Here is an 8,218-nt window from a genome sequence, read left to right as displayed (position 1 = left end):
AACGACTGGTAGATAAATTTTACTGACAACTTCCTGTGTAGCAATAAACCGTTACACACAATTCCCCACACAGTTTGTAGTTCCCTTTGAACTGAATGTTTTCACTACCTGTGGTTTGGAATTTTACTTAAAATATCAGAATTCCCTTGCTGGTCCACTTCAGAGGGACCTACTGGGGTGACTGGAATGCACCTAATGTTTTCAAAACTGTCCCCAGAGAATATATTTAGAACTTTCTTCTAATGTCTTCACAACTATCCACCAATATTCTCAACACTGCTAAAGAACTGTCCTCAGAGAATGTCTTCAAAATGATCCTGTTAATATGTTTTGTTTTCATAACTAGCCTGTACTTATGAAAAGCCTGTCCCTGTGAATGTCTCCATAACTGTCCTCTTATGCCTTCTGAATTGTCTGATAGCCGATCTCCACTAATGTTGTCAAAATTGTCTGCAGGTATCTTCTAAACTGTCTTCTGATGCTTTCATGTCTGTACAACTACCCTTCTTTAAACTTGTCCGTATTATCGCCTTTAAAGCTATCCTCTAATATCTTCTGTATTGTGCTGTAATATTATCTGTGCTGTCCTCTTCTTTAATGTCTTCACAACTACCTTACTTTAAACTTGTCCCCACTAATGCTGTGAAAATTGTCTCGAGGTAGTGAATCTTCTGAATGGTCTCCTAATATTTTGAGTCTTCACAAAACTATACTTTAAATCTGCACCCGTCTTTGTTGGTGTCCTCTACTATCTCCTTAACTTTTGTTCTAATGTCTTCACATCCACCTTACTTTAAATATATCCCTGTTAATGTCTTTGAGGCTGTCCTCTACTATCTCTTAAACTCTCTTCTACTGTTCTAATGTCCTCACAACCACCATACAGCACCCTCCATAATTATTGTCACCCATTGTTAAGATGTGTACTTTGGTTTCTATTAAATCATTATTATTATTTAAAAATATGCAACAATGCAAAACAATAAGAGAGTCTTTATTTAATGGGGAACAAATCACACATTAAGAAATAATTATTTTAAATGAAATCATGTGTGCCACCTCCTTTTGCCAACAAGACAGCACTTAATCTTCTCCTATAAATCTTTACAAGATGGGAGAATGGAGAAAGAAGGATCTTCCACCAGTCTTCTTTGCACAACCTCTCAAAATAGTCCAAAGTCCTGGGTCTTTCTCCTATGCACTCTACTCTTTAGCTCACCCCACAGCTTTTCCATTGGGTTGAGGTCTTAGGACTGAGATGGCCATGAGAGGAGCTTGACTTTGTGCCTTGTGAACCATTTTTGAGTAGATTTGGGTAGACTTGAGTAGATGTTTAGGGTCATCATCTTGCTGGAAGATCCAGTGATGACCTATGCTCCTACTTATTTTGTCAGAAATTTCTCTAGAAAACATCTCAAGAATTGTCTCCAAACTCTGATGTTTTCAGGAATCTCCTCTAATAGAACTGAGAACTATTTGAAAACAAGACCATCTTCATAAGAATCCTATCCTAAGTCTTTATAACTTCATATCTGATTCTGATTCTATCTGAATCAATAGATTAAAGAATCAATTGCAATAGCAATAGATACAACAAAATAGATACAACAAAAAGTAGCTAAATGAGTTAAAGATGAAGTTTACTATCTTGTGGAGCCCCCCAGGGTTCTATATTAGGGCCTATGAAACTTACTATGTTAAATCTGATCTGATAAAAATCTGGTTATAAGAGTGAAGTGTGGTCTTACAGATAGGGTCTAAGAGCTTAAATGTGACAGTTCCTCTGGGTTCACATGAGTCCAACCTGATTCATCTTCTTCTTTCAGGTTCTTTTGGGATTCTGTCACACCGTCTTTACCTAAACCCACACGAGAAAGATTCATACACTCACATTCCACACAATCCTGTTCCACACCCTCGCATTCCAGCAGCGTATACATACTGTATATAGTATTGTGTATAATTATTTAGAGGTGATAATTCTGAACATGTTTAGAAGTGTTTGTGATAGGGGTGAGGGGTAAATTTGAGTAAATTTGTGTATATATGTGTGTGTGTATATGTGTAGGAATAATCAGTGTGTATATCTACAGCGTATAAGCTCGTGTGTGTTTCCAGTGCAGGTCTTAGCGTAAAGGTAAATCAGATCAGGAATGCAGGCCAGGATAAGGTAAATCTCATTTGACACATTAAAAAGCATTCCTGCGCTCATTACAGCCAGGCCGCCGAGCTTCTCCAGCTTTATTCATCATTCATAACCTCGCCGCCAAGCCTGGCAGAAAGAGCCAGGATTACAGAGATGAAAACAGCACTCAGAAGTTAAAATGTTGGCTGTGCTTTATGGCTCTGGACTGTTTATCCCTCCTCTAGCAGGAGATGTAATTGGTGCGTTGGTACTAAGAGGTTGATCCCAGCCAACAGTTTGTTGGTTAGTAGAACTTTTTCTGAATGTTAGAATTTTTAATCTGTCAAAGTTTCCTGGGGTTCAGCTCCCTACAGGGTTCATACAGGGTTTAGCCAACAAATTTCCATGATTTTTTCATTGCTTTTCAATGCCTTCAAGGCAAATTTTCATAACCATACGATTTTTAAAACACCAGTACAGACATGGACAATAAAACCAAAAAATCTACTAAAACTACAATCAAAATTGATTATAGTAGGTCTAAAATGAATCGGATTAAATGCTGACTCACAATCTTTAATAATAAAACGTGCGTCAGATCCTGAGAGCTCCATTGGGTAGGGCTAAATTACTGAATTAACTGATGTATTTGTTCGCTCAAAATAGATTTTCTCCATCGATAAACTGAAACAAAAACAATTGTGGACCAAATTTCCATGACTTTTGCAAAACTTTCTAGGTATTTTTGTTTTTTTCAAAACTTATTTTTAGAAAAATTTCGGAATTCCATGACTTTTCCAGTTTTTTTTCATGACCGAATGAACCCTGTCCCTAACCTTCTGGATTTATACACCAAACGCTGCCTGAGGAAATCCAGAACAATCATGAATTACCCCTCCCATCCAAGCCACTCCCTGTTCTCACAGCTGCCAAGTGAAAAAAGGCTCAGAAGCTTGAAGACCAGAACCAGACGATTCCAAAATAGCTTCTTCCCCCAGGTGACTAGGCTGCTGAACAGCCAGTAGAACAGTGTTTCCCGACCCACCCCATTGAAAGTTAGTAATGTCTTATAATGTCTTAACTAGTGTCAATTAATAATTAGTTAAGAAGTTTTTTAACCATTTAACATTGGTTATAACTGACATAAATACTGTGTGTTCCAATAACTGTCTCTGGTGTCCAATAAATACTTTGTACTAGATTTTGGGACAATCTATTAGCATTGTTGTAAGGAATTTAATTGCATTCAGTGACGAGAACATTGTTACTGAGGTCTGGATCTTGAATGATCATCACCCCACCTCATCCCCAACTCCAGCACCAACTCATCCCATACAAAAGTACTGAATAAAGCACTATCAGTCCATAGAACACTTTTCCCCCCACTGCTTCACAGGACTCCTGTTCTATTGGCAATACATTTCTAGAAGGACTAGGGTCTATACAAGCTACTGTGTGTGCATGTGTGTGTGTGTGTGTGTGTGTGTATGTGTTTGAACATCTGCGTCAGCAATAGGTGCAACTTTAAATGTCTGAATGATTTTTTTTAAAAGGGTGTCCACAAACATTTGAACATATAGGTACAAAAAGGCTTATTCAAGGGTTCTTTTAAAAACAGCATTTGCTATTCAGTGCATAAAGAACCTTGAGAAGTCAATGAACCATGTGATTGCTTCAATGGTTCTTTGTGCGGGTAAATGGTTCTTTGCTGCTGAATGGCTCTTTTTTTATGAAAAAAAAGAAAGAACACTCATAAAAAATATGCTTCAAAAAGCTGATTTTTCTATAGAACCATTTCTGTTTAGAGTTTAAACTACCAGCCACAAATTCTTAGTAGTCCAGTGGCAGGGCTGTATGGCTCAGACTAGCTGTTTTTTTATTTTTATTTCCTCATCTTATAAGGATTTGATTACTGTATTTTACCCTTTAGACCTCTAAGTCTTTCCTTCACTGATAAAACTGAGACTTAGGCCATGGCTAAGCTGAGCTCAAGTTGTTTCCATGTGGGTCAGCCAGACATGTTCCTGTACCAGTTGTCTCTAGTTTCTTTTTAAAAGTGTGTTGAAGGTGTAGGAGACTATTCTCACCACAATCACAATGGCTTCATCTGTAATTTGTATAAAGTAAAGACATACATTTAATAGTTATAGAGTTCTCTGTGTTGCTGTGTCTTTTTCTAGCTATTTCGGTGAAAGTGTGCATTTGCTGTGTGTTGTGTAAATGTTGCAGTAGACAGTGACTATTACAAAACTGCAATAGTACATACTACACACAAATTGATATTTTAGCCATTTTTTATAATGCTAAAATGATTTTTTTTTCTTGATCCTGCCAGTTTGCTACAAACTTGTATACACTGGATTTTGCACCATTCCCAGTTGTTGACTGGACCTGAAGAGTTTAAATGGCTAAAAAAGAGGTGTTCTAAACAAATGACAGGAAGTATGGTTCACAAACCAAATGGAATGAAATATGTTTAACACTGGCATAAATAACTTAATTAACAGAGCATAGCATTTTACAAGTTTTTAAAAACACTCCTGGTTGACCAATTTAGCCACTGACTCATATTTGTTTCGGTTTGATGATGGTTTATCTGGTCAGACCTAACCTCCAGGAACAGCATTATCAAGCCAGTTCATCACTAGTAACAGCATGAACAAGCCAGTTCATCACCAGAAACAGTATGGTCAGGCCAGGTAACCTCCAGGAATGGCACCAAGAGCAGCTTGAGCAAGCCAATTTACCCCTTGAAACAAAATAATCAAGCCAGCTAACCTTCAGGAACAGCATGATTGAGACAGTTGACTACCATGACCAACATGGCCATCATGACCAAGCTTGTCAACCAGCATGACCAAAATTGGATGCAACACACTGTGTACTATGCTGGTCAAGATCTGTTCAATGTCTTCAAGCACTTTAACTTATTACAACTAACCAGGTGAATTTCATACTAGATCAAAGTCTCTCAGCAGGGCAGAAATTACTTAATTAAACGAGTTCCTCCAGGTCAGCGCTGTGAAGAATATACAGTTCCTTGTGCGTGTAATTATGTAACACTTCACAGCACTTACATGGAGACCGTGTTCAAATTTTAATTCTGAAAGTGTTGAAAGACACCAAACACTTCATAACATGTTGATTTAAAGTAAAATGGTGTGGAAAAACATACATACACACTACATGAGGCTTGATGTGTTACATTTAACACCCAGAGTGAGGAATTTTTATGGGTAGGTGAGCATTTCTTCCCTGTCGATGGTGTGACTGACTGTGATTTAGAGTTTGATTAATTATTTTTCCATTTTTCCCCTTTTTTAGTCTCAAATATAGATACATAGAACATAAAGAATACATAATAATTTGTTAGAACTGACTCTAAAGAATAAACATTATTATCAGAAGCACTCACACTTCAGCTTCCATCCACCCACCTCTAGAAGACTAAGGATAAATAAGAGTAATAATAAAAGAAAAGCACATCTCCTCAATACTGTTCAACCACCATGACCAGCATGACCCCACTGGTTGGCCAAGCTTATTGACTAGCAAGGCCACGCACATTGACTAGCATGACCAGCATTACCAGGAGAGTCAACCAGCATGGACAAGCTTGTTGATCTTCATATCCAGCAAGACCACACTAGCTGAACAACCTGACCATCATTATTTGAACAATATGACCAAAGCTGGTTGACCAGCATTACCAATATGACCAATTTGGTCAACCCACATTTCAATACTGACCAAGCCTTTGAGCAAAATTATCAGTATGATCAATCCGGTTGACCAGGATTTCCATGATGGCAAAACTGGTTGACCAGCATTACCATACTTATCAAGCTGGTTGATCAGTGTTACCAAACTGACCAAGCTGTTTGACCAGCATTGCCAATATGACCAAGCTGGTTCACCAGCATTATAATACTGACCAAGCTGTTTAAGCAGAATCACCAATATGATCAAGCAGGTTGACCAGAATGACCATACTGACCAAGCTGGTTGACCAGAATCACCATACTGACCAAGCTGGTTAACCAGAATGACCATACTGACCAAGCTGTTTGAGCAGAATAACCAATTTGACCAAGCTGATTGACCAGCATTACCTATATAACAAGCTGGTTGACCAGCATTATAATACTGACCAAGCTGTTTGAGCAGAATCACCATACTGACCAAGCTGGTTGACCAGAATCACCACACTGACCAAGCTCTTTGAGCAGAATCACCAATATGACCAAGCTGTTTGACCAGCATTACCATTCTGACCAAAGCTGGTTGACCGGTATTAGCATAATGACCAAAGCTGGTTGACCAGTATTACCATAGTGACCAAGCAGGTTGATCAGTAATACCATAGTGACCAAGCAGGTTGATCAGTATTACCATAGTGACCAAGCTGGTTGACAAGCACTACCAATATGACCAAGCTGGTTGACCAGTATCACCATACTGACCATGCTGGTTGACCAGAATCACCATACTGACCAAGCTGGTTGACCAGAATCACCATACTGACCAAAGACCATTTTAGACCATTTGAAACCAGCTACCAGCAAAGGAGTAGACTGACTGTGATTTAGAGTAACACTATTATTATTATTTTTTACACTTACATCTCAAATACATTTTACATTTAATAAAATAATCAATAATAATAAGTGAGAATGAATTTAATGATAGGAAATATTGCAATAAGAAATACTGACACTCCTGTTTCTATCCACACACCTCCAGAAGGAATAATGTAGGGAAATCTCCCGAACACTGTCCTCCACTAATGCGGAGACAGTGGTGCTAATGAGGCTGAGTGAGGTTGTGGGAGAGCTGTAGATATCAGTCATTATCGCCAGGTCGTTAGTTTAGTGTGCGAGGCGTGATTAAGATGGATGCTCTGCTCCTGGGGCTCTTTGTTTAAGTGCTTGTGAGAAGAAGAACAGAGGAAAAGAAGAACAAAGAGTGAGACAGGCTGCTGAGGCGGCTGGAAGGAGCTCGTACACACAACAGACCCAAAAATAAAAACGCTTGGACCCCTAATTAAGTCAATATGCTTATTAATATCTAGCTTAGCCAACAACTGGTATTGAAAACAAATGCTCTGTTAGTTTCCAGTCTCTATTCTAAGTGTTGTTCAGACAGGAAACTTATATCTGAGCAAAACTGAACAAAAACAACAACAAAAAGTGTTATTCTTAATATTCTGAAATTTTCATGCATGGTGAAACACTCCTGATGTCTCACCGATAATTACAGTTGTGGTCAAAAGTTTACATACACTTGTAAAAAAACATAATGTTATGGCTGTCTTGAGTTTTCAATAAGTTCTACAACTCTTATTTTTCTGTGATAGAGTGATCGGAACACATACATGTTTGTCACAAAAAACAGTCATAAAATTTGGTTCTTTCATAAATTTATTATGGGTCTGCTGAAAATGTCACCAAATCTGCTGGGTCAAAAATATACATACAGCAACAAAATTTGTCAATTTTGGTGATGTAGCGAGTTGTGTCAATCAAATTAGCTTCATGTCATGGCCTCTTCACTTCTTGTAAGTGATTCTGATTGACTACAGCTGTTGACTTCTCATGAGCCCATTTAAATAGGGCTCATTTGACCCAGTGATTAGACTCAGCTACAAAAGCTACAATGGGAAAGTCAAAGGAACTCAGTGTGGATCTGAAAAAGCGAATTATTGACTTGAACAAGTCAGGGAAGTCACTTGGAGCCATTTCAAAGCAGCTACAGGTCCCAAGAGCAACTGTGCAGACAATTATACGCAAGTATAAAGTGCATGGAACAGTTGTGTCACTGCCACGATCAGGAAGAAAACGCAAGCTATCACATGCTGCCGAGAGGAGATTGGTCAGGATGGTCAAGAGTCAACCAAGAATCACCAAGAAGCAGGTCTGCAAGGATTTGGAAGCTGATGGAACACAGGTGTCAGTCTCCACAGTCAAGCGTGTTTTACATCGCCATGGACTGAGAGGCTGCCGTGCAAGAAAGAAGCCCTTGCTCCAGAAAAGGCACCTTAAGACTCGGCTGAAGTTTGCTGCTGATCACATGGACAAAGATAAAACCTTCTGG

The sequence above is a fragment of the Astyanax mexicanus genome, chromosome 10 (assembly GCF_023375975.1).
Source record: "Astyanax mexicanus isolate ESR-SI-001 chromosome 10, AstMex3_surface, whole genome shotgun sequence".
Taxonomy (NCBI): Eukaryota; Metazoa; Chordata; class Actinopteri; order Characiformes; family Acestrorhamphidae; genus Astyanax; species Astyanax mexicanus.
Note: the sequence above shows the minus strand (reverse complement) of the source record.